Consider the following 26239-nt stretch of genomic DNA (forward strand, 5'->3'; position numbering starts at 1 on the left):
TTGCCGATCCTGAAAAAAGTATGGTGATTGACAGGTAAATTGGCTTCTGAGTAGAACTACTGATGAGATAGACAAGATATGGAGGCCAAAAAAAAATTAGTAATTACCCAATAGTTATATAAGAATGAAAGGCTATTTTTGGGGGGTGAAAAATACCAATTTACATAAGTAAGCACAAGTGAGAATATAAAGGGGAATCTCCTAGGAGAAAAGATATTATTAGACTATGTGAAGAAGGCAAATGAAGGGGAGAAGTGAATTTCTGTATGATGAATTTCTGTGCCAGGAAAGCATTTGAGATGTGGAGGATGATTTTTTGAACCACATTTTTTGTGATGGGTATGTAAATATAGAATTATATTAACAAAATAAAAATCCTCAAATCTGTTATTGGTTTCAGTGGGGAAGAGCTGTGTGTAGGTAGAGATATTTGAATTGAATTGTTACAAATAAAATAAATAATTGTGTCTTATGAAAAGGGAGACAAATGATACATAATTAGATCAAATGAAGAGAAAAGTGCACAGTCATAATCTTGAATGTTTTTGGATAAAAGTCACCTTTTAAAAGAAATAAATATGTGTAATGGATTAAAAGATGCCTACTATTATAACAGCCAGCAAGGAGTTAGAATTTGAAACTCGCTCCTCTAACTTCAGAGAAGAGTGAGATAATGTGCCACAATTCCTAAATGCAGTTAAAAGAGGACTTTGAAGTTCTTAACTTGTGGTCCATTTATATATATATATATATATATATATATATATATATATGTGTGTGTGTGTGTGTGTGTGTGTGTGTGTGTGTGTGTACATATATATGTATATACACATATGTATGTATGTATGTGTGTACATATATATGTATATTTATATATGTACATATGTATGTATACTCTATTAATATAATCAGATTCCTCTGTAATTCTATGTATTTCATTTTATATATCTAAAAAAATTATTCAAAGAATAATCCATAGGCTTCACCAGACTATCAAAGTGGTCCATGACACAAAAAGTTTAAGAATCTTTGTCTTAAGGGAAAAAAGTCATAACACTGATTGCTAATATTAACAAAGGAAAAAGGGAAAGAATTTAAAAATTAAAACAGAGTTTTAAAAACTAGAAACCAACAAATATGAAATCATAAAACAAGTAAAAGTTTTGAAAAACAAAGATGACATAAACAGAATTGAAAATAAAAACAAAAACACTTGAATTAAACATAACAAAGGTCTATTGTAAAGGCTTATTTAGTTGACAAGTCATGAACTAAGCCATTATAAAATGAGAAGGAAAAGTCAAATTATGAATATAAAAAGGGGAAGAAATGATTTTCCATGAATGAAGGAAAATAAAGACAACTATCAGAAAATATTATGTCCAATTTTTTAAAAAGAAATTAAAGGCTTAAATGAATTTCAGGAATCTTTTCTTCCCCAGAGGCAATTGGGGTTAAGCGACTTGCCCAGGGTCACACAGCCAGTAAGTTGAGATACAGGAATCTTTACAAAAATTTAGAATTCCTAAATTAATGAAATAGGAAATAAAAAATAAAATAAATGCAGTCTGAGAAAGAGAAGTTTAACAAGTTATTAATAAACTACCCCATGGCAGATGATGAGGATGGAAAGATAAGGATTTCAAAAGTAAATTATATTAGAATTTAAGGTAACAAATAATCCCCAAGTTATTCTACGTGGTAATCTTTGCTGAACAAATTTGCTATGTGTAGTATTATTGTGACATACAAAATAACAATAGAAATAGTTTTGCAGAAACCTTGGAAATGATGCAGAGTGAAATGAGGAAAATCAGGAGAACAATTGATATAATAGTAACATCATAAAGACAAATAACTTGGAGAGATTTAAGAGCTATTATCAGTGCAATGGCCAACCACGATTCTAGCTTATTAATGTGAAAGCATGCTAACTATCTCTTGACTGAGAGGTGATAGATTTAAGATGCAGTAGAAGACAAACATTTTGGGACATGGCTGGCATAAAAATGGGTTTTGCTTAACTATGCATATTTATTTTAAGGGTTTACTTTTTCTCTTTTCTAATGGCAGATTGGAGGTAGGAGGAAAATACTTATTAACTAAAAAATGTAAAAATAGTAAATGAATGATATTACCGAATACCTTGCTAAGGAAAATCTAAGTTTCCTACAGTGCTGGATCCTATCAATTCATCTAGTTAATAGTTAAAACCAAAAATATTTTAATTTTTCCTAATCCAATAAATCCTTATTTAGTTTGTTTGCCTGCTCTTTGTAATTGGATTTTATGGCTGTTGCTTTGTCTGTGTTTCTAAAAAAGTTATAAGCCTTTGGTTGAAAAACTTGTCATTTATCACAATGTCTCTGCCTCTCAGTTTCTTTATCTACAAAATGGGGATAATTTCAATATCTGTGGAATCCCTGTCATAGGGTTATTATGACTCTAATGAAATAGTGTATGTAGAGTGCTTTGCAAAGTTTAAACCACTATGTAAATGTCAATCATGATCATTTGTTGTTCTTTTTTATCATTGTATCATTATAAAAATTCAGTACCCTTAATTAATTAGATTCAGCATAGAACATGCTGAAGTAAAGGGTTTAGTGAAAAGCAAATTGCTTCTCAAATTGGAGGACCTCAGTTTGAATCTTGTGTTACTACCTTGGCCAAAGCACAAAAACCAACCTCTGCCTTAATCTCTTCATCTGTAAAATGGGATTGGGGTGGGAACCAGGTGGCTTCTAAAGTCTATTTCAGTCTTTTGTCTGTTTTCTCTTACTACTTTCAGTAAGGTTAGTTCTAAAATATACTTTTGTCATATGCTTTAGAGCTGGAAGACACCTTAAAGATCACTTAATCACACTCTCTTATAAGGGAAGAAAGTGAGGGCAAGAGTGAAGGGACATGTCCAAAGTCCCACAGCTGTAAATGCAGAGTATAGATTTGAGGCTAGGAGTTTTCATTCCACATTTATTCAGTCGATCAACCACTGCATCCCAGGCCATTGCCAGATGTCTTGACTTTTGCTTTGCCACTGGACTTCTATGATTCAGGAAAAGAGAGTGAGTCTGAGGACTTTGTGCAACATTGCCTCACTTAAATCCAATTCATGTGCAAGTCAAGATATCACCTTGTGATTTCATTGGCTTTTTTTGAAAATGAAGGAGGAGGGGCAGCTAAGAGGCACAGTGGATAGAGCACCAGCCCTGGAGTCAGGAGGGCCTGTGTTTTGTTTTTTTTTTCCTTTTGACCTTTTTCTTCTTTCACAATTGTGACTAATGAAGAAATATTTTTACAAGATAGCATATGTATAAACTGTATCAAACTGCCTACCGTTTTCAGAAGAGGGGAGGGAAGTTAGGGAGGGAGAAAATTTTGGAACCTAAAAAGTGTGCAAAAATGAATGCTAAAAATTTTCTTGACATGTAACTTGGGGATAAAATAAACTACTATTTTTTTTGAAAAGCCTGTTTCTATTCTCAGATCCTTTATCAATTGGGAAATGGCTCCTATTCTCAATATACTCACTGATCACAGAAAGAGTTTCCAGGTACCTGAGAAGCCATCTGCTTCAATTGAACCCCAAACAAAAATCCCCTCTACAACATTATGGAAAATAGTCATCAAACTTTTGCTGAAGGGACTCCAGAGGTGGGAAACCCATCACCTCTTCAGGTAGCTCATTCCACTTTGGAAGCTCTAATTGTTAGGAAGTTCATTTTTACATAAAGCCTAAATGTTTCCCTTTGGCACTTGTTTCTACTTCTACCTCTGAGACAAATAGAACAAATCTAATCTCTTTTTTATATGGTGACATTTCAAAAACATAAAAACAACTCTCACATCTCCTTGTACCTTCTTTTATCCAGAATAAATATTGCCAGTTCTTTCATTGCAATCTTCATAGAGGCAAGTAGGTAGCATAGTGGACAGAACTCTGGATCTAGAGTCAGGAGGACCTGAGTTCATATCTAGCCTCTGACACTTACTAGCTGTGTGACCCTGGAGAATTCATTTCATCTCATTATGCCTCGGTTTCCCCATCTGCACAATTGGGATAATAATAGCACCTACATCTCAGGGCTATTATGAGAGTAAAATGAGATATTTATAAAGCAGTTCAGTGCTATATATAAACTCCAGCTATGATGATGATGATAATGATGACCTTAAGGATACCATAAGGAAGTAGCCATCCTGATTACACTCCTTTGGAGAGTTTCTTTGAAGGGCATACAACAGATTCCCACTGCTTATGAAAAGATACACTTTAACTTATCCTGTGTTCTTACAGTAAACATCTTTAAACTTCATAAAATGTTTATTTTTTATCAGAGAGGGCTGACATGTTGAATGTTAGACTCAGGATATGAATGAACATCAAAACATTAGAAAGTTGGGCTAAATCTAAGCAGATGAAATTTAATATTGACGATTGGAAAGGCTTATACTTGGATACCTCTACTCACCTTCATGAAAAAGGATGGGGGGACATGGAAAAAGAGCTGGGGTTTTAATAGACAGTAAGATCCATTTGAAGCATTAAGGCAAAATGGCCATTATGAAATGTTAATGCAATCTAAGGTTTTGTGAAAAAAGACACAATATCCAGAATTGGAGAGATTATAGTTGTACTATTCTCTGCCTTGATCAGACCAAGTCTGTAGCATTGTACTTAGTTCTGGGATCCATATTTTAGAAAGGATATTGAGAATCAGGAAGGTGACAAGAAGACAGCAAACCAGGATGGAGAAAGTACTTGAGATCGGGCCATGTGAAGATTAGCTTAAAGAATTAGGAATGTTTAGCCTGGAGAAGAGAAGATTTACGGAAGTATTCAAAAGCTGCCTTCAAGTGTATGGAGGGCAGGCGTGTGCAAGCAGAGCTGGCAAATGTTCTGCTTGGACCCAGAAGACATAACCAGGTGCAATGATTGGAAGGGTGAGGTAAGCAGAATTAGACTTACTAGACAGAACAACATCCTCACAATCAGGGCCAGCCCAAAATGGAATTAGAGTTTTCTCAGGCGCTACTCAGGTCCCCTACACCGAAAGTCTTCAGTCAATCATGAATTGGCAGGTATGCATTAAAGTGGATTCTGGCCCGTATACAAATGGAATTGACCAGGTGGCCTTTGAGTTTCACTCAAATGGAAATTCTTCAGTCTTGTACGTCATTTAAATGACTTTTGATCAAATGATACACTGAGCATTTGATTCCCCTTGTTATCTTAGCATAATTAAAATTAAGATTAAAATTCAACATATAGTATAATGTTTGAGTATATGTTATATTTTGAGAGAGGTAATGAAAAATAATAATTGGAAGCAAAAATGAATGTTAGTGTCAATATGAAGCTGAAATTCCACATCAGTATAGAATTAAGAATTTATGTAACATTGATTTGGTAGAAAATACAAATCTGATAAGAGGATAAAAAAGTTCTAAAAGTGGAGGAGACCATAGGATACATAAGATAAGTAATTTAAGGCAACTGTGTGAAATTAGCTAGCAAAGTCATGTGGTTGTTGTTTACATCTGTATAATTTTCAGAATATGAAATGATTGTTAATTTACAGAAGTGAGAAAATATTTTTGATGTACCCAGGACACAAATGAATAAAAATGAGAGAGTGATTCAACGAGATGGACAACAGCATAATCTGATGAAGATTTAATCATGAATAATGCATCCCATACAGGTGATGAATAATGAATTAATGATTCAGGACATGACCAGAAATGTGAGGGGAGCTTATTTGTCACTAGTAATAGGGAAGGTGGTATTTGCTACCTTATAATACAGGTGGGGTCTGTGACTTTCATATTTATATTATAATAATAGATGAAAAGACTAGCTCAGATGTCCTCTCCATTCAGTCAGGTAGGAATCCTGTGGGGAGCTGTAATTTCTGTAGGAGGATCAGATATTTGGAAAGATGACATTGTAACTCAGCACATAGAAGAAGAGAGCCTTCATGATCGGCATTCCAGATAGGATTTTTAAAAAATGCCTGCACTGGAAAATGGAAGTGAAAATATTTTTTTCTCATCTTGCCTTCCCCATAATCAATGAGTGAGCTGTCCTTTGCTTTAAAGTTTCATGAGCTTGTTACGGGCATCTATTACAAATGTGTCCTCTGACCAGGCCAGAGGTTCTAATTGAAACCTAGGAGGCCCAGGTTCTAATCTTGGCTCTGTCACTACCTACGTGAGATTATAGCTAAATCACTTTGCCTATCTGGCCTCAGTTTCCTCATTTGATAGATGAGAGGGTAGGATTAGGTAATCTCTAAGGTACTTTTCCAAGTCTAGTGTTTGTGTCTATGATTTTTTGCAATTGGTTAGCCTTGAGTCTTTATCTGCTTTCATGTGACCATTTCTTTATTCTGAACTTTCCTCGCTAATGCTGCCCCCTCCTTTGCTTCCTTCCTTCCTTCTTTCCTCCCTTCCTTCCTAGACTTATTTTACATGCTATATTAATGCCTTTTGCTTTTTTTCCATTGTAGCCATTTCCTAATATACTGTCCCAATGGGATCCTCCCTCATAATAAAGAAAAAAATGTTAAGTGAAAAGATCAACAAAATGACCACATTAAGCAATGAATATAACATTCAATGGACAGACTCCTACCGGTCTATTGAGAGAAAAGATGTTGCATTTCATCATCTGCTTTCTGGGAACGAGATTGGGCATGGCAATTAATTTGAATTCAGCTGCCCTTTCATGTATTGTTATTTACATTACTATCCTTATTGTCTAGCTTGTTGTCCAGGTTTTCTTTTCTTCCCAGTCCTATTTGCAGATCCCTTGTAAAGCTAAAGCTCTAGAGCTGGTGGCTGAGGTGATGGTCTGTTCCTGTTTGGAATGGGATAGAACGGGAATTTGGAGCCTTTTCCTGTCTGCTTAAATGTTTTGGAATCATTATCCTTAGTTCTGCAAGAATCTTGCTTCTTAGCCCCTGCTCACTGCTGTTTCCCCCCTACCATCCGTCTGGGAACACGGCTTTGCTTCTGTGAACGTTGAACTGAAACCAGTAGAGTGTCAACACTTAGCCCATATGTTCATTAGCAGTGAATCTGTAATTAATTTCTTATGGTTTGAAGCTAATGAGAATGTGGCTATATGTCTGTGGGTTTATAGTTTTTTTAAATGATTGTTTAATTATTTTCCTTATTTTGGGCTGGATTGACTAAGGAGGGAACACTTCTTATTTGACTGTTTGAGGTTAATACAATTATGACAATTAGGTATATGAAATACATAACTATATATATGCATATGTGTATATGCGTATGTGTGCATATATACACACATATACACATTTGTGTATATATACATATGTGTGTATATATATGTATATGTATATGTATACATAAGTGTATATATATATATATATATATATTTACACACACACACACATATGTACACATGAGTATATGTTTGTGTTTATCTCGCCCTGAATAATATACAAGTTATCCATCATTGGTATTACAAAGGAAGGCTATTCTGGTATTCTGGTTCATAACTTTGAAGTCCTACTGAAATAACTTAATGAAGGCCTTTAGATCTTATTCCAGGACTCTGTCCTGAAGCCACATCAGTGGTGGAATAGGAAAAATTTTGTGCACCAACAACACTACACTGCTTTATATATGGAAGAGGATTTGAAATGAATAAAGGTAGAAATGAAAGCCAAGGAAAAAAATTGAAGAACAAATTTGCCTTAAGCATATTGGTTCTCATTGACAACATTACAGAGCCATTGGGATATTCAAATATTAGAAGCAAACCAAGAGTGCAGATCAAGTGAGATATAGATAGGTAGATAGGTATGCAGACAATTACCTTTTCTAATAGATGAGAAAAATGAAAGAAGTGAGAACCACATTCTGTTCAATTTAATAAGAATGGCTTAGTAGAAAGAGAATTGGATCTGCATCAAAAGACTTGGGTTCAAATGCTGACTCTGATGCCTAATATTTATGTTACTTGGCATAAATCACATAACCTATAAGGGCTACATTTTCTACATCTGTAAAATAAAGTGGTTGGACTACATGGACTCTTAAACCTGTCTTTGATTTTGTTTATTCATTTCTAGAATTGGAAGAAGAGACCTCAAAGGTCATTATTAAGCTGCTTATTTTACAGATGAGGAAATTGACCCAGGTAGTTTAAGTGATTTGCCCAGGTCTCATAGGTATTACATAATGGGGACAACTTTTGAACCCATGACCTTTGACTCTTCCAATGCCCTTGTACCATACTTATTAAATTTAACTGAATGTGGTTCTCACTTCATTCCTTTCTCTCATCCAATAGATAAGGTATAATCAAATCACCCAAAATCTTCTGACATCAAGAAAAATAATACGTTCAAGTTTTATAGCTAGAGGGAACATTAGGACCATCTCTTCTAATAATAATGTATTTAAATAGAATTTTTCATTTTTTCAAGCTCTGTGATGAGATCAATTAAAAATCTGTTTCATATGCCATCCTGTTACCAGGGAAGCAATCACTTCAGATTCTGTATCAGGGAGCCCAATTTGGGTAAACTGTCACAAAGCCGTGAAATTAACCACTTAAGTCATTTCACGTAGCTTAAATGAAAAGGAGGGAAGAAGGCTTTAACCACACTCCTAAAAGGAAGAACAATATTTCAAAGTCAGAAAACACTCCTGTGACTGATGGCAATCCATCCTTTTCCGTATGTCTGAAGTATGTGAACACCCTGGCATCTCAGATGATTGTGACTAAAGCACAGAGCAGGAATGAATGCTACAGGCAAGGTGCATGGTACATTTAGAAGGTGCATAACCAATCCAGACTGGTCAGTGAGATAATTTTTTCCCCACCAAAAAAGGATATGAGAGCTAGGAGATGTTGCCAAGGATTAAGACACAGTTAAAAAGCATAGTTGGAAAAGATGCCAGACATCATCTGAATTGATGTCCCATCAAGGGCAAGCATCACTTTTACCAAAGCTCTAGTAGATTTATCCTTATCCTGCTTCTGCTTGAATAACCTCAGGGATAGAATGCTCACTATCCATTGTGGTAACCCATTGGCTGTTAAATGACTTTCTTTATTCAGAAGTTCTTTCAATGTAAAAGTGAAATTGTCCTTATTGTAACTTCTATCACTTATTTGAGGTTTATAAGAACATTTATTAAGTGCTAAAACAGTTTAAGATGCCAACAGTGGATTTGAGGCAAGATGGCAGGTTAGGGGCAGAAACACAGCTGAAGTCTCTCAACATTCCCCTTTAAACAACTTTAAAATAACAACTCAAATCAAATTTTGGAGTTACAGAGCCAACACAAGGTCAGTGTGAGACATTTTTCCAACTTAAGACAACTTAGGAGGTTGGTAGGAGAAGTCTGTGACACCAGGGTGGGGTGCTGGCATGTAGCAATCAAGATAGCACCAGTGGTGGGTTTGGGGTGGTTGGACAACAGGAGCAGCAGCTTGGGGAACTCAGCCCAGAGACATTCTGGGTCACAGTTCTAGGACAGAGAGGAGTGCTTGTGGCTGGTCACAAAGGAGCAGGGCCCATGATTGCAGTCCCAAGGCAGAGGCGGCTGTAGGAGAGTAGGAGACATGGCCATAGTTCTACGGCCAAGAGAGTACTAACACTTGTGGCTGCAGGGCAATGCAGGCCCTTTCCTGGCTGAAGACCATAGAACAGACAGAGAGCAGGTAAAGCAATGGCCATACCTCTCCCAGATCACACCATCTTGGAAGCATCTAAAACTTGCAGTTCCTCAGAACTAGCTCTGAAAACAGCAGCATAAAAAAGCCTGAAGTTTGGAAAAGTGCTCCTCCTTCTTAGGGCAGCAGATCCCAACTTTAACATAAAGTCCAAAGTCAAGAAATAAACTGGAAAAATGATAAAATAACAATAACAAAAGAAGTTGATCATAAAAAAGCTATTATGGTGGCAAGGAAGACCAAGACATAAACTCAGAAGAAGTCAACAATGTGAATTAGCTACAACCCCCCACCAAGGTGCTAGTCAGACCTAAGCCCAACAAGAATTCTGGGAAGAATTAAAGAAAGAAGTAAGAGTGGTAGAGGAAAAATTGGGGAAAGAAATGAGAGTGATGCAAGAAAATTATGAAAAGAGAATTAAGAGCTTGGTAAAAGAGGCACAAAAAATACTGAAGAAAGTAATACCTTAAAGAAACAACAACAACAACAACAGAATTGACCTAATGGTAAAACAGGCACAAGAGTTCACTGAAGAAAAGAATTCTTTAAAAAGTAGACTAAGCCAAATGGAAAAGGAAGCACAAAAGCTCACTGAAGAAAATAATTCCTTAAAAGTTAGAATTGGGAAAGTGAAAGCTAGTGACTACATGAAACATCAAGAAACAGTAAACAAAGTCAAAAGAATTTAAAAATTGAAGAAAATGGGAACCATGTGAAAAATAGTTGACCCGGAAAATACATCAAGGAGAGATAATTTAAGAATTATTGGATTACCTTAAAGTAATGATAAAAACAGAACCTAGACACCATATTTCAAGAAATTATGCAGGAAATCTTCCCTGATATCTTAGATCCAGAGGGTAAAATAGAAATAGAAAAAATCACTGATCACCTCTTAAAAGTGATCCCAAAATGAAAACTTCAAGAAAATTATAGCCAAATTCCAGAGCTCCAAGATCAAGGAGAAAATATTGCAAGCATCCAGAAAGAAACAATTGAAATACCATAAATCCAATTAGGATCACACAAGATTTAGTAGCTTCTACATTAAAGGATTGGAAGGCTTGGAATATCATATTCCAGAAGGCAAAGGAGCTAGGATTACAACCAAGCGTAACCTACCCAGGAAAAGAGTACAATGCTTGCCATTTTAGGAAGGGGGGAGAAGAAGGAGGGAGGGAGAAAAAATTGGAACTCAAAAAAATTTTTAGTGAATTTTTAAAATTGTTTTTATTCATAATCAGAAAAAATAAATTATTATAAAAAAGAACAAGTCTTGCCTGATGAAGCTCATTTCTCTTTTAAAAAGGACTAGTAGGTGCATAAATCATAATTACTATACATTATATTGACCTACATTTCAGCCTGGCTTTTAATAAGCTATTTCATGATATACTTATGGAAAATATAGATAAAACATAGACTAGATGATGGTACTATTAAACAGATTAGGATCTGGTTCAATGGCCAGATTCAAGAATTAGTAATTGAGGGATCAACATAAATTTGGAAGGTAAATATTCCACAGAATTCCACAGAAAGTTTCTCTTGGCTATATTCTGTTCAGTATTTTATCAATAACTGGAAACAAGGAATAGATGGCATGCTTATCAAATAAGAATTTGATGTGAACCTTGGAGGGAGAGCTAAGAAAATTGGATGACAGCATCAAGATCTGAAAATATTTTGACAACTAGAAGTGAATGTGATAAGATAAAATTTAATAGCAATAAATGTAAAGTTTCTGCACTTAGGTTTTTAAAGAAATCAACCATACAAGTACCAGATGGGGGTGATATGGCTAGCAAGCAATCCATAAGAAGAAAACTGGTGAGTTTTAATGGCTTGCAATTTCAGTGAGTCAACAGTTTTACATGGCAGCAGCCAAAAACCTAATAAGATCTTGAGATAAATTGACAGAAGTATAATATAGAGAATGACCAAGATTATATATAATCTTTCTGTGCCTTGCCCTGATTAGAACACATATGGCACTCTAGATAACACATTTTAGAAAGGATACTGACAAACTGAAGTGTATCCAAAGGAAGGTGATGAGGGAACTTGCAATCTACCTTCTATCATCATACATTTTATTTCCTCTTCATCGTATCATCTTCCTATTTGATATGCATGTAATATATTCCTTTTCTGAGCCATTAATAAAAATAATGAAGTGCATAGAGTCAAGAATAGACTATTTCCATTATAATCCATTGATAGCTATTCTTTGGGTACAATCCATTCAACTGGTTCTGAATTCATCTAATTGCACTATCATCTAGCCTGCATCTCTTCACCTTGCCTCCCAAGATATAATGGTCAACAATGACACTTAGTTGAAATGCATGCAATAGTTCATACGTTTTTAATGTTTTCTAAATTCTTCATATTCTTTGTTTAGCATATAAATATTCCATTATATCCCTATACCATAATTTATTTCCTTTTAAAAGAAAAGTAAAATGCCCCAGGCAACATTGGCAAGGTCTTCCAGTGTGCTATGATATTGTTCAACAGGGCATAGACACTTATTAACTGTGTGATCTTAGACAAATCATTTCATTTCTCTTGGGATTCAGTTTCCTTATTCATGGCATAGAATGAGACTAGATGACTTAACAGGTCCCTTTTGGATCTAAATTTATGACGTAATCATCCTATGATTTAAACTCCTTCAAGGAACTGGCCGCTCTTTTACCATTTTGTTATATAACATGGGTTTCATTTTCCTGTCAACCATTTTTTGTCATTGAATATCTTCATATAGAGTCTAGATCACCATTGTCAAGAATATTGTAGAGAAGAATTCTGCTCAGGTGTGGGTTGGGCCAATGAACTATGAGCTGCCTTTCAACTCTGAGATTCTTGGTTTGGGGATTCATTATTCTTTCCCCTTTAAAAATTGGTGCATTTGCCACCGCCTCCTCCTTCTCCTCTTCCTCCTCCTCCTCCTTCCTCTTCCTCTTCTTCTTCTTCTTCTACTTCTTCTTCCCCTCTCTTCTTCTCTCTTTCTTCTTCTTCTTCTTCTTCTTCTCTTCTTCTTCTTCCTCTTCCTCTTCTTTTTCTTCCTCTTCCTCCTCTTCTTCTTCTTCCTCTTCCTATTCTCCTCTTCCTCCTCCTCTTCCTCCTCCTCCTCTTCCTCCTCCTCCTCCTCCTCCTCTTCTTCTTCTTCTTCTTCTTCTTCCTCTTCCTCTTCTTCTTCTTCTTCCTCCTCTTCTTCTTCCTCTTCCTCCTCTTCTTCTTCTTCCTCTTCCTATTCTCCTCTTCCTCCTCCTCCTCCTCCTCCTCCTCCTTCCTCCTCCTCCTCCTCCTCCTTCTTCTTCTTCTTCTTCTTCTTCTTCTTCTTCTTCTTCTTCTTCTTCTTCTTCTTCTTCTTCCTTCCTTCCTTCCTTCTTCTTTCTTCCTTCTTTCTCTTATTTTCCAAGATTCTTCAAAGATTTCTGAAATGTGGTACCCAATAACACCTTTATGTTTTCTAATGAAAATGAGGCTATCAGAACCAAAAACAAAATCTTTCAAAACACATAAGAAGATGATTATACTACAGGTTGGCTATGTGATCAGCTAGAGTAGAGAATTTTTTTCAAAAAAAACTTATGTTTGCTGTGAAGACCATTCTCCTTAAATTTGTCCTTGTAACTGAGTTGCAAAGTGATCATTTCTTCAACATTTAGCCTACATTTTTAAACAGTTATAATCATGGTTAGAAAATTCAAGTATTTAATTTTTTAAAAAATTGTTTATTGATTATTTTTCTAATTTTTATATTACAAATATTTGCAGATTACTCTTACTTCACAAAAGGCCTTCTGTAATTAAAGTAAAATAGTTAAGTAAAACTAATGGCAAAAAAGTGACCTCATCTGAAAGTACATTTAATATTTCACATCTGTAGAGCCCCTTCATGGCTATCTATTTTTTTAATTAAAAGAAATATATTTTCTTTCCCTCCCATATTCCATTCCATTGGAAAAATAAAAAAATATATTTTTGTAACATATATGCATAGTGAAGCAAAACAAATTCCTTTAATGACATTATACAAAAATATACCTTATTCTGCTCTCTAAATTTGTTATGACTTTGTAAGGGATAGCATGCTTCATTACCATTCCTCTGATTCCTGTAGCTTTCACAATTGTTTGTTTTTATAGCTAGCTCCTGATTACTGAAAATAATGAATTACTTGAAATGGTCATATATATTCATGCTATTTGAAGTTATAGGTATGTAAAATATGGCAATTGATTCCATTCCAATAGAAATATGGAGTATAAATTCTAACAATGGGATCACTTTAAGGGATTCCTACTATGCTATACTGTTGTTATTTAATAAATGTTCTGGTTCTGCTTCCTTTAGTCTGCATCAGTTCATATAAGTCTTTCCATGCCTTTTTGAGATGATTTATTTCCTTATTTCTTTCAGCACAATAGTACCCCCATTACATTCATGTACCACAACTTAGCCATTTTTCAATTGTTGAAATCCTCTTTGTTTCTTGTTGTTGTCACACACACACAAAAAGAGCTGCTATAAATATTTTGTGTACATTAAGGACCTTTGCCTCTTTCTTAGATTTCTTTTGAGTATAGGTCAGAAGTACCTTATAGCTGGGTCAATTCAAGTAAGAGTAATCCAGGGTTCAAAGACAGAAATACCTCTTGAGTAGAAGAATATCTTTTCTTAAAAAGTAAAGTTATTAACAAATAGTCGTCAACAGATGTGAAAAGTTCTAAAAGGAAGATTTGCTAATTTTTGACAATCTTATGAAAGGTTATAGTTATGAGTACATATGTGTATGTGTATACATATGCGTGTATATACACACATATATAATAAATATATGTATGTATACTCAAAAGTCATTCCCAAATACATAAGTGGTCAAATAATATAACAAGCAGCTCTCAAAAGAAGAATTTCAAACTATTTACAACCACATGAAAAAAAAGTTCCAAATCACTGATAAGAGAAATGTAAATCAAAACAACCCTGAGGTTTTACTTTATATCCTAATATTGGCAATGTTGGCAAACAAAATAGGAATAGTTAATGTTTGAGGAACTATGAGAAGAGAGAATCATTTTGAATTGTTGGTGAAGCTGTACCATTTTGGAAAATAATTTGGAATTATGCAAATATGTGAATAAAATGTCTATACCATTCAATCTAGAGATTCTGCTCCTAGGATTATACTCCAAGGATAAGGTAAGATAAGGATAGAATAAAGATAAGAAGAAAATCATCAAATACCAAAACATTTACACATCTTTTTTTTTTGGTAGTAGCAAAGAATTGAAACAGATTAGGGACTATTTAAACAACTTGTGGTACAGGCAGGTAATAGAACAGCACTGTGTTCTAAGAAATGATGAACATCACGTATACAGAGAATCATGGAAAGATCAACATGAACTAATACTGTAGTTAAGTAAGCAGAGCAAAGAAAACAATATACACAATGACCATAGCAATGTGAATTTTAAGAAAAACCCAGAAACAAATTAAAAAGTGAATTTTATAAAGCTATAGAGAATAAACATAGCTCACAAGAAGTGATATGAAAATGCCTCCAAGCCATTCCTCTGCAGAGATGATTTTTTTCCTCTTCTTTTTTTTTTTTGGTCTTTAATGTAATTTTTTAAAGTGTAGAAAAACTCTCTAGGAGTGGCTGGGAAAGATACTGGGGAAAATTTTGGCGATATATAAAAAGATCAACTAAAATCACCATAAAAATTTATTTAAAAACACAAAAGAAAACAGAGAAACAAAAAAAATTGAACTTAGAGGTTTTACCTCAAGCCCAGCAAATTGACAAAGGTGACAAAAAACAGAAATAGTCAATGTTGGAAGGGTTGTAGGCAGACAGGCACTCAAATGCATAGTTGGTGAGACTGTCATTTGGTCTAAATAGTATGGAAGACAATTTGGAATTATATGGGGAGTGTGATTAATATGTCCATACTCTTTGACCTAGATACATTGCATTGCATGCATAGTCTAAGTCAATGGTGTCAAGCTCAAATAGAAATAAGGGGCAGCAACCAGTACTTAATCATACTTGTGGGCCTCATATTGACTTAGTTTTAAAATACAGTGTCATCTTTCTTGTATTGCATTTTCTAATTTATTTTGTTAATATTTCCAAATTTCATTTTAATATGTTTGGAGAAACACAGAAGAGTGCTGTGGGGTTGCATGTAGGTAAGTGATAACATGTTTGACACCTCTGAATTAAGGTTTAATGTATGCTGAAAAATACCCATCAACACCTTTTGTGGTGGCAAAGAACTGGAAACAATGTGGGTTCTCACCATTTGGGTCAAAACTAAACAAATTTGGTACATTTATGTAATGAATTTTTTTTATTAAATGAAATATTATTATGCCAAAATAAATTACTAATACTAGTAATTCGGTGTAACATGTATGAACTGATATACAGTGAAGCAAGAAAAAACAGAAAACAATATGCACAACTTCTAGGGCTATATTCCAAAGAGATCATACAAATGGGAAAAGGACCCATGTACAAAAATACTCATAGCAGCTCTTTTTGTGGTGGCAAAGAATTGGAAATTGAGAGGATGCCCATCAATTGGGGAATGGCTGAGCAAGTTGTGGTATATGGATGTAATGGAATACTATTGTGCCATAAGAAGTGATGAACAGGCTGACTTCAGAAAAACCTGGAAAGACTTGTATGGTCTGATGCTGAGTGAGGTGAGCAGAACCAAGAGAACTTTCTACACAATAACAGCCATGTTGAGTGATGACTAATATTGATAAACTTAACCCTTCTCAGCATTACAAGGATCTAAGACATCTCCAGAGCCCTCGTGATGGAAAATGCTATCTACATCCAAAGAAAGAACTATGGAAGTTGAATCACTATCATTTTTTTTTCCTCTTCTATTGAGTTTTGTTTCCTCTTTCTGATGGTTCCTCCTATCGGTTTTAATTTTTACTTACAACACCACTAATGTGAAAATATGTTTAATAGGTATGTAAATGTATAGCCTATATCAGACTGTGTGCTGTCTTGTGGGGGGTGGGGAGGAAGGGGGAGAAAAATTTTAAACTCAAAAGCATATGGAAGTGATTATTGATAAATCAAAATAAATTAATAAAATTTTATAAAAACAATATGTGCAATGACTGCAACAATATCACTTTAAAGAATAACAAAACAAGGGGCAGCTGGGTGGTGCAGTGTATACAGCGCCAGTCCTGGAGTCAGAAGGACCTGAATTCAAATCTGGTCTCAGACCAAACACTTGACACATTATCTCAGTGACCCTGGGTAAGTCACTTAACCCTAATTGCCTTTAAAAAAAAAGAATAACAAAACAGCACTGGAGTTGGTGTAATTATAATGATCATTCTTGGCCCCAGAGAAGAGATGAAGTGTCCCTCCATTTTTTTGTAGGGATTGAGGGGGCGATATAGGTTCTCCACCCCAAGTTTAGATTACTGTACACCTTGCCAGATGAAACACATGAAGGTTATTTTGTCTAACTGGTTTTTGTTCCTTGTGTTAACAGGGTTTGAAATAGTTCAAAATGTAGCTTCCTGTGCATTTTGAAAGCTGAGCATCAGCATTGTTGCCACTGCGGTGACATATGCAATGACATAAAGAGAGACAGACTGTGAAATAGAGACAGACAAACAGAGACAGAGACAAAGAGACACAGAGAGAGATGACATGGGACTGTGGTTCAAAAAGGAAGATGAAAGAGAGCACCTTCAAAGAATGAAGGATGGCCCCAGAGACTACAGACCAGCCTTCGAACCTTGGTTCCATCATCTCTCAGGACTCTGCTGGTTGTGTCTCACCTGTCCCTTTCCAGGACGCTAAGAAAGACAGTGCCATATTTCAGCTCCTTTCCCTCCTCTCTTTTTCTTCCTGCAGCTGGTGGGAATTTTGTCCAACATTTCTCTGCTTTTTAAGTTGTTTATAATTTATATGTAGTATATAGTAGTCTGAATATGTATAGTATTTTGAAAATCAGCTCACTATAGACAAAGCCTGATTTAATTTAACTGCTTTTGATTTATACATATCCATAACTGTGAACAGGGCTATACAGAGGGAAAAATAGCACAAACTTTGGTAAAGACAGACAGACAGACAGACACACACACACACACACACACAGAGACAGAGGGAGAGACAGAGAGAGACAGAGACACACAGAGAGAGACAGAGAGACAGAGACATAGAGAGACAGAGAGATGAACAGAGACAGAGAGAGACAGAGATAGAGACAGAGAGAGAAGGAGAGGGAGAGAGAGAGAGAGAAAGAGAGAGAGAGGGAGAGAAACAGATGCTCTTTCTGAATTACCAGAGAAGAGGAGTTTCTCCTTGAATCTTGGCTGGGGACTTGAGACATGCAATGAAGAGGCAGTTTTTATTATACTAGTATCTCTTATAAGTTATTCAGTAGCAAAGAAAGGTTAAATACTGGAACTTGAGACCATTACTCCTGTGCCATACAGGAATCAAGAGTAAAGAAAACTTAGGTGGTGCTGTTGAGTCAGGGCAGAGAAGATGTTAAGACAAAAGGAAGGATGTAGCCCCTCTGCTTGCTGAAGGCATGAATGAGGAGAAAGTAGCTGCTCTGCTTTATTTTGTGATGATTGCTGTATGTCACTATTTTAATAAAGAACAAGTCTGTTAAAATGCTTAATTTTAGGCTTCACCATGAAAAATGCCAATCAACAAAAAAGGAGCAAAATCTTTTACTAACCCTTAGCTTTTAACAAACAGCTATCAATTAAACATGTATTTTTAAACACCCCATATTTTTTAAACAACAAAAACAAATTATGTGAACTGAATCTCAAATAAAACATGTGTTGCATCATGGAGAACATACGAATCAAGACACCTCTGGTGACTCTACTTATAAGAAAAGTACATATGAGGAGAACAAAATTGAATCTTAAGCATTGAAATTTCAGACCTCAGTAATTGAGAATAAAAACCAAAAAAGGTCAATTATCCCTGTGCTGTGAAAAAACGATACCAAACAAACAAATGAAATCCAAAGATAATCTTCAGCTCTGTTTTTATAACATAAGACAGTCATGCTGGAGCTGGATTGGCCACGTAACTCGGGCAGCTCCTCCACAGCAAATTAGCCACTTCAGGTTGTCACCAGCAAAGGGAACAGCCCAAGGTTTCTGATCCAATATTTGGCCATCATCAGTTTATACAGACCAAAATGATGGACAAAGCTCCAGGATTGCTGTTGAAGTTGGGAAATTAAATATATGCACATCCCATTGACATGAAAGCATTTGCTCAATGCCTAAGCATTTATTCCCAGAAAACAATTTAATTTCCCTAGCTCACCAGGATATCTAACCCAATATCATTAATATATAAAACATTGCCATTCTGCAATATCAAATCAGTTAAATATTCAAATATATCCTGAATATATGATTAAATATTAAACTTTGACAGTATGAAGGCAGCATATCCAATGTACCTTATATCCGGTGTACATCACAGGCAGGGGAAAAATACCCTCTTTTCCCCATTCAGCATACTGGACGGGACAAGGAAATGCACTGAAAATGAGTGCATTATTATAATGGAGAGTTAATGTTGACTCACAAAAAGTAAGCCATGCCTTAACAATCTAATACAATCTAATAAAAATTTTCTTGAGCAAGGGGCATGAAGAATTTATTTAGAGGCAACAGGGCTAGTGACCATATAATTTCCCTAGGCCTTTAGATAGCATCTGATCTAATAAACTGCAGAAGAAGTAACTGACAAGGTTAGCAAGTTCGATGGGAGAGGGTGAGATATTTAAATGAGAAAAAATAGCTTGAACAATGAAGGCAGAAGGTAATTGAGAATAGTAACAGTTCAGAATTAACTAATGGAGTGCTACAGAGATGAATACTACAGTTGGTTTTCCATTCACTTTATCTATCAATGACCTGGAAGAGGGCAAATGCTTTAGGAAGATCAAATCTGCTGAAGAGGGGATAGTTGGGGTGTTGAAAGGTGCAGTTACAAAAGACTGCGTAGAATAACTTGGACAGAGTAAAAGCATGGAGTGAGGAGTTATTCAATTCAATACTGAGCAAATTATTCCAGGAGCATGCAATCACAAAAGGGAAAACTATTCAAGGAAAGGAGCTGCTGGAATTGACCACCGGTGTGGGGTAGGAGTGATCTCTTTTACCATGTTGATAAATCCAATGAATCAATGTGAGTACACCTTCTAGACCAGTGCATATCTGAAGAAAAATATACAGAGGAAAACATTCTTAATCATGCTTTAAAACAACTTTATAAGAAGAATGAAGAAAGAGTGCCATCTATGGAAATTACGTCAACGCCATATATAATGTGTAATTCATTGTATTATAGAACTCTAAAATGTTAGAGATGGAGAAACCTTAGAGATTGTGTAGTTCAACCCTTTGTTCAAAACCAAAGAAAAATTAAGAAAGGTAGTGGCCTGTGAACATACTAGATTTAGACGTGCTGCTTTCATACTTTTAATATTTTGTCACATATTTTGGATATATTTGAATATTTAACTGATTCATATTAATGATCACAGATGTAATTAAAACCCAGATCTTATTCATCCGAGGTCGCTGCTCTTTCCATTACAACACTATCCTGCCACCATAAGAAGTAATATTTGGAAATGATGCCCAGGAAGTCTTGGATTTTATTTTGAAAGTGATATTCTGAAGACCAAGACAATTCCTCCTTTCCCCAGAATTCTCCCTTCATCTAACTCCTGGTCTTTTGGAATCAAGGAAGAGCTCCCTTCCTTCTCAAATAATCATGGCGACATTTATCTGCATAAACTTATCTCCCCAGAAGAGTGTGAGTTCCTTTGAGAACTTTTTTTTCAGTCTTTGTTTCCCCATCACCGAGCACAGTGCCTTGGACAAAGTAGATGCTTAATAAATGTTTATTGGGTTGAGAGAGATTGAATGATTTTCCTTCCTCTTCCAAAAAAAAAAAGTTGTAAGTGTACATAATCCTAACAATGAAAAGAAGCCTTAATCCTCATATTATTATTTCTAAAAGGATTTGTTTGTATTTCTTTTTTTTTAATTTGTATCTTCTAAAGGAAAGAAAAGATGAGTGATAAACTGAGATTAATAGAGAAGGAACTTTTAAATAAACTAATATATTGCCATAGAGGTAATTGTCCAGCCTAAGATCAGTATGGTATAGGGGAAGCAACTTGAAGGCTCAACTCAGTTGTTGGATCTGAGTTCCAAGGCCTTCTCTGCTGCTTCTTTGGCAAGTTATGTAACCTCTGTGGACCTCATTTAGATCACTGGTGATTGAACTAGGTAATCTCTGAGGTCCCTTCTTGCTCTTGACCTATGAACCTATGATCACTGAAAGAGAAAGGGCCCCTTAAGCTATACTAGGTCAAAGTATTGAACTGAATGAGAAATTCCTTTACTATGATAGGTTTCCCTAGAATGTCAGAAACTTAAAATTGACTTAGGGGGGAAAATCCCACCAGGTTAGACCATAGAAATGAAACTTCTTTAAAAAGAGTTTGCTGTAGACAATTTGTTTTGGAATAAGCCCAAAAGGTATGTCAATAGTAAAAAATAAATAAATAAATAAGAATAAAAAGTAGGTTTTGGAATTTAACCTTGAATGTGAGAAGGAAAATGCAATAATTCTTAAATTTCCTCCTCTGTAGAAGAAGATTACTGGATTAATTGAGGTCTAAGATGCAGTCAAGTTTAAAGTCTTATGTGAATCATTCTGCCATTTTGGGAATCAATCATATCATTCAAAGTTGAGGCCCTATTCAATCCACTTCCTCCTTGCCAGACTGGATAAGAGACATGTAAAACTAAATAACAAAAGTACCTGATTATTATATGAAATAACACAAATAAAGAAAAAAGAATGAAGCACTAGTAAAATCATACTTGGCAATTATGCACATGAGAGCAATCTCCTATATTTCTAGGAGACTTATTATCTAACTCTCATTTAACTTCCTGAATTTCCCACACCAGCAGAAGAAAATGTTTCTATTGTTTTTTAGGATAACACAGTTATTTCAAAACTCAGAATTCCAGTGGCAGACATTTAGTGAGCTGCCTTGTGTCCAGAGTTATAGCACAGGCTAATTATTCACTGAAACCTTTCACTTCAATTCTAGAGTTACCAGGGTCCAGCCATGACTCTTGAGTTTGATGATACCATGGCCTATGACTCCTTGTGGTCCTTTTCTGAAAGTCCGGATTGTCTCTCCTTATCATTTGTATACTCATTCTGTCTGTTCCAGCTATCTCCCTGACCTCTTTAATTTGTTTTAGAGTACTTGTAGGGCACTTTCCTTGAAAGCACTTTTCTCACATAGTGACATCATCATATCATGTGGTTAGACATACATCCTTCTGGGAAATGAAGGAATGAATGATTACTAAACTTAAGTGCTGTATGTGTACTATAAGTGCTGGAGTGGCTTCCCAAGATGGTGGCTGTGGGTACCAGCTGGAAGCACTGCTATTCCCAAGGCTCTTGGCTTCAGGATCTTGAGCTGTCTCAGGGGACATGATGGTGATTTGACTTACCTGGCACAAGTTGCCTTCTCTTTCTTCTCCAGGGTGCCTTATTGCTTCATCCAGTCTGACTCAACTGCCCTGTGGGTGGAAGTTGGGTGGAAATGCAGTACATAGAATTTTTTGATGACAGTGATTTCCTCTACATCAACTATTTGTGGGACACAAAGTACTAGAAACTTGCCCTGTATCATGAATACCTTGTTCAACTGTAGACAAAAACAGCAATATTGTAATTGTGATCAACTGTGAAAGACTTAGGTAGTCTGACCAAGACAATGACCCCAGACAATTCCAAAGGACTTATGATGAAAAATGCTGTCCACCACAGATAGAGAATTAATGGAATGTGAGTACAGATTAAAGCATACTTTTTTCACTTTTTAAAATTTTTTCTTGTTTGTGTGTATGTATTTTCTTTTCCAACATATTTAATATGAAAATAAGTTTTGCATGATTTCATGTGACATATATGTGTGTATATATATTATATATATGCAAATGTGTTTCCACATGTGTATATTTAAAAATTTTTAACTTAATATTTTATTTTCTCCCATTCTATGTAAAAACAAAACAATTAAAAACCCATTTTTTTTTAATGTTGAGTTACAAATTCTCTCCCTCCTTCTCCTCCTCTCATTGACAAAGTAAGCCATTTGATATAGGTTATAGATGTGCAGTCATGTAAAACATGTTTCTATATTAATCATGTTGTGAAAGAAAATACAGATTGAAAAAACCCACAGGAAAAATAAAGGATTTTAAAAAAAGTATGCTTTCATCTGCATTCAGACTTGATCAGTTCTTTCTCTGGAAGCAGATAGCATTTTTCACCATAAATCCTTAAGAATTGTCTTAGATTACTGTATTGCTGAGAATAGCTAAGTCATTCACAGTTGATCATCACACAATATTGCTGTTACTGCATACAATATTCTCCTGACTCTTCTCATTTTACTTTGCATCGGTTCCATCTAAGTTTTTCTGGGTTTTTCTGCTCACAGTTTCTTAGAGCACAATAGTATATCATCACAAGTATTCTATCTCCATCAGAGAAACTTGTGCTATAAATTTCACAGTTATGATTACTAACTTTATTTTCCTGCATCCTATCTTCCCCATTTATCCTACTGTCTCTTTCTCTCCTTTCATCCTGTCCATCTTCAAAAGTATTTTGCCTCTGAATTTTATCTCCCCTAATCTGTCCTTCCTCCTAACAGTTCCTCCCTCTCTTAACTCCTTTCTCTTCTGCAGGGTAAGATAGATTTCTATGCTCAATTGAGTGTGTATGTTACTCTCTTTTTAAGCCAGTTCTGATGAGAGTAAGATTTATGTGTCCCTCACTACCTTCCCCATCTTGCCCTCCACTATAAAAGCTTTTTCCCACTTATTTTATGTGAGATATTTACCATTTCCCTCTTCTCCCCATGCATTCCTCTTTTTAACTACTTAATTTTATTTTTTAAAATAAAATCATCCCATTATAGTCAACTCATACCTGTGCCCTCTGTCTATGTATTCCAACTGCCCTAATAATGAGAAAGTTCTTGGAAGTTACAAGTATTGTCTTCCCATGTATGAATATAAACAGTTCAACCTTATTGAATCACTTATGATTTCTCCTTCCTGTTTATCTTTTTCTGCTTCTCTTGAGTTTTGTATTTGAAAGTCAAATTTTCTATTCAGCTCTGGTCTTTTCATCAAGAATGCTCAAAAGTCCTCAATTGCATTGAATATCCATTTTTCCTTTGAAGGATTATACTCATTTTTGCAGGATGGGAAATTCTTGGTTATAATCTTAGCTCCCCTGTCTTCCAGAATATCATATTCCAAGCTATCCAACATTCTAATGTATAAGGTGCTAAATCACATGTTATCTTAACTGTGGCTCCACAACAGAAATGTGACTGCTTGTAATATTTTCTCCTTGACTGGGGAACTATAGAATTTGGCTATGATATTCCTGGGAGTTTTCATTTTGGGATCTCTTTCAAGAGATGGATTCTTTCAATTCCTATTTTTCCCTTCAATTCTAGGATATCAGGGCAGTTTTCCTGTATAATTTCTTGAATGATAATGTCTAGGCTCTTTTTTTGATCATGTTTTTCAGGTAGTCCAATAATTCTTAAATTATCTCTCTTTGATCTTCTTGCCAGGTCAGTTGTTTTTCCAGTGAGATATTTCACATTTTCTCCTATTTTTTCATTCAATTAAAAAATTTTATTTTATTGCTTCTTGATGTCCCATGGGGTCATTAGCTTCTAGTTGCCTAATTTTATTTTTATTTTTTTCCAATTCTAATTTTTAAGGAATTATTTTCTTAATTGAGCTTTTGTACCTCCTTTTCATCTGCTTTTTAAGGCTTTCTCCTTTTCAGTGGATTTTTCTGTTTCTTTTACAAAGCTATTGACTTTTTTTTCATGATTTTCTTGTATCACTCTCATTTCTTTTTCCAGTTTTTCCCCTACTTCTCTCATTTGAGTTTTCAAATCTTTTTTGAGCTCTTCTATGAATTCTTTTGCAGCCTGAGCCCAATTCACATTTTTTTTCCTCTCTCAGGCTTTGGGTAAAGTAGTTTTGTCTTTGTTGTCTTCTGAGTTTATGTTTTAATCTCTCTCACCATAGTAACTTTCTATGGTCAGGTTAATTTTTTGCTGTTTGATCATTTTTAACACCTATTTCTTTTTTTTACATGTGTATATTAATATTTTAAGTTCAAATATTATGCAAACAAATAATCATATACAGTAAGAAAAACAATATACAAAAGTATTAGGAGCTATGCCAGTAGAGAGCCAACACATGCACAATAATTAATGAATACACAGGTAAAGAACAGCAAAATAATGCATACTTAACAGAGAGCTATCATTGCTAGTATCATGTAGACATGATACTGCTTTAACCCCTATTTATTGATTTTTAACTTTATATTAAAATTGGGTTCTGCTCCCAGTGTGGAAGGGGCACTGTCCCAAGCTTTGAGGGTTTTTTTGTGTAGCTGTTTCCAGAGCTAGTTCTGGGTGGTGTCTTTGAGTTTTCAGTTCTTCCAAAGTGGTGTAATCAAAGGAAAGGTGTTTTTACTACTATCCTGGTCTGTGAGTGACCACAAGCACTCTTTTCTGCCCTGAAACTGTGACCAGGATCCTCACTCTCTGCTGCCACAAGCTCTTTTACACCATTGCCCCTCCTTGTCCTGGAACCTGCAACCCGGGACTGAGGCCTAGATCCAAGTATGGGCAATACAACAGAGTGCTGTACATGGTGTAAGCAAAGGGATCCCGTGATCTCCTTCTGATCAGTTGTTCAACCCCCTTACTATCTGTGGATTGAGAGCTCTAGAAATAGCCAATGCTGCCACTGATTCAATTACCCACAAGGCCTGTTGGTGGTTGGCTTGTGTGGCCTACGCTGGTGCAGCATGCACTGGACTGTACTCCACTTTCATTCCAGTGCAACAGACTTTTCTGCCAACCTTCTAGGTTGTCTTATCCTGGAAAATTGTTTTATCCTGTTCTGTGGGTTCTGCCACTCCAAAATTTGTTTAGAGATGTAATTTAAATTTGTTTGGAGGGGAATTTGGGAGAGCTCAAGTGAGTCTCTGCCTTTTCTCTGCCATCTTAGCTCTGCCCCCCTTACATGTATAATTGATTTAATATTATTTGCCTTCTCAAAGGGTGGGAGAGAGGTGGGAGGGGAGGAGAGAATTTGGAACTCAAAATTTAAAGAAATGAATGCTTAAAATTTTTTTCAGCATAACTGAGAAATATTTAACAAGATAAAACAAAATAAAGGAATACCTCATTCAGCATCATGGATATAGAACATCTGACACACATAATTCCACCTTCATGGAATCTTAGAATTAAAAAAAATATCTTAGGAAAACATCAATTTAGAACCAAAATTTTGGAAACTGGGGCCTAA

This window comes from Phascolarctos cinereus, unplaced genomic scaffold (assembly GCF_003287225.1).
Source record: "Phascolarctos cinereus isolate Bilbo 61053 unplaced genomic scaffold, phaCin_HiC Scaffold_9;HRSCAF=440, whole genome shotgun sequence".
Lineage (NCBI taxonomy): Eukaryota > Metazoa > Chordata > Mammalia > Diprotodontia > Phascolarctidae > Phascolarctos > Phascolarctos cinereus.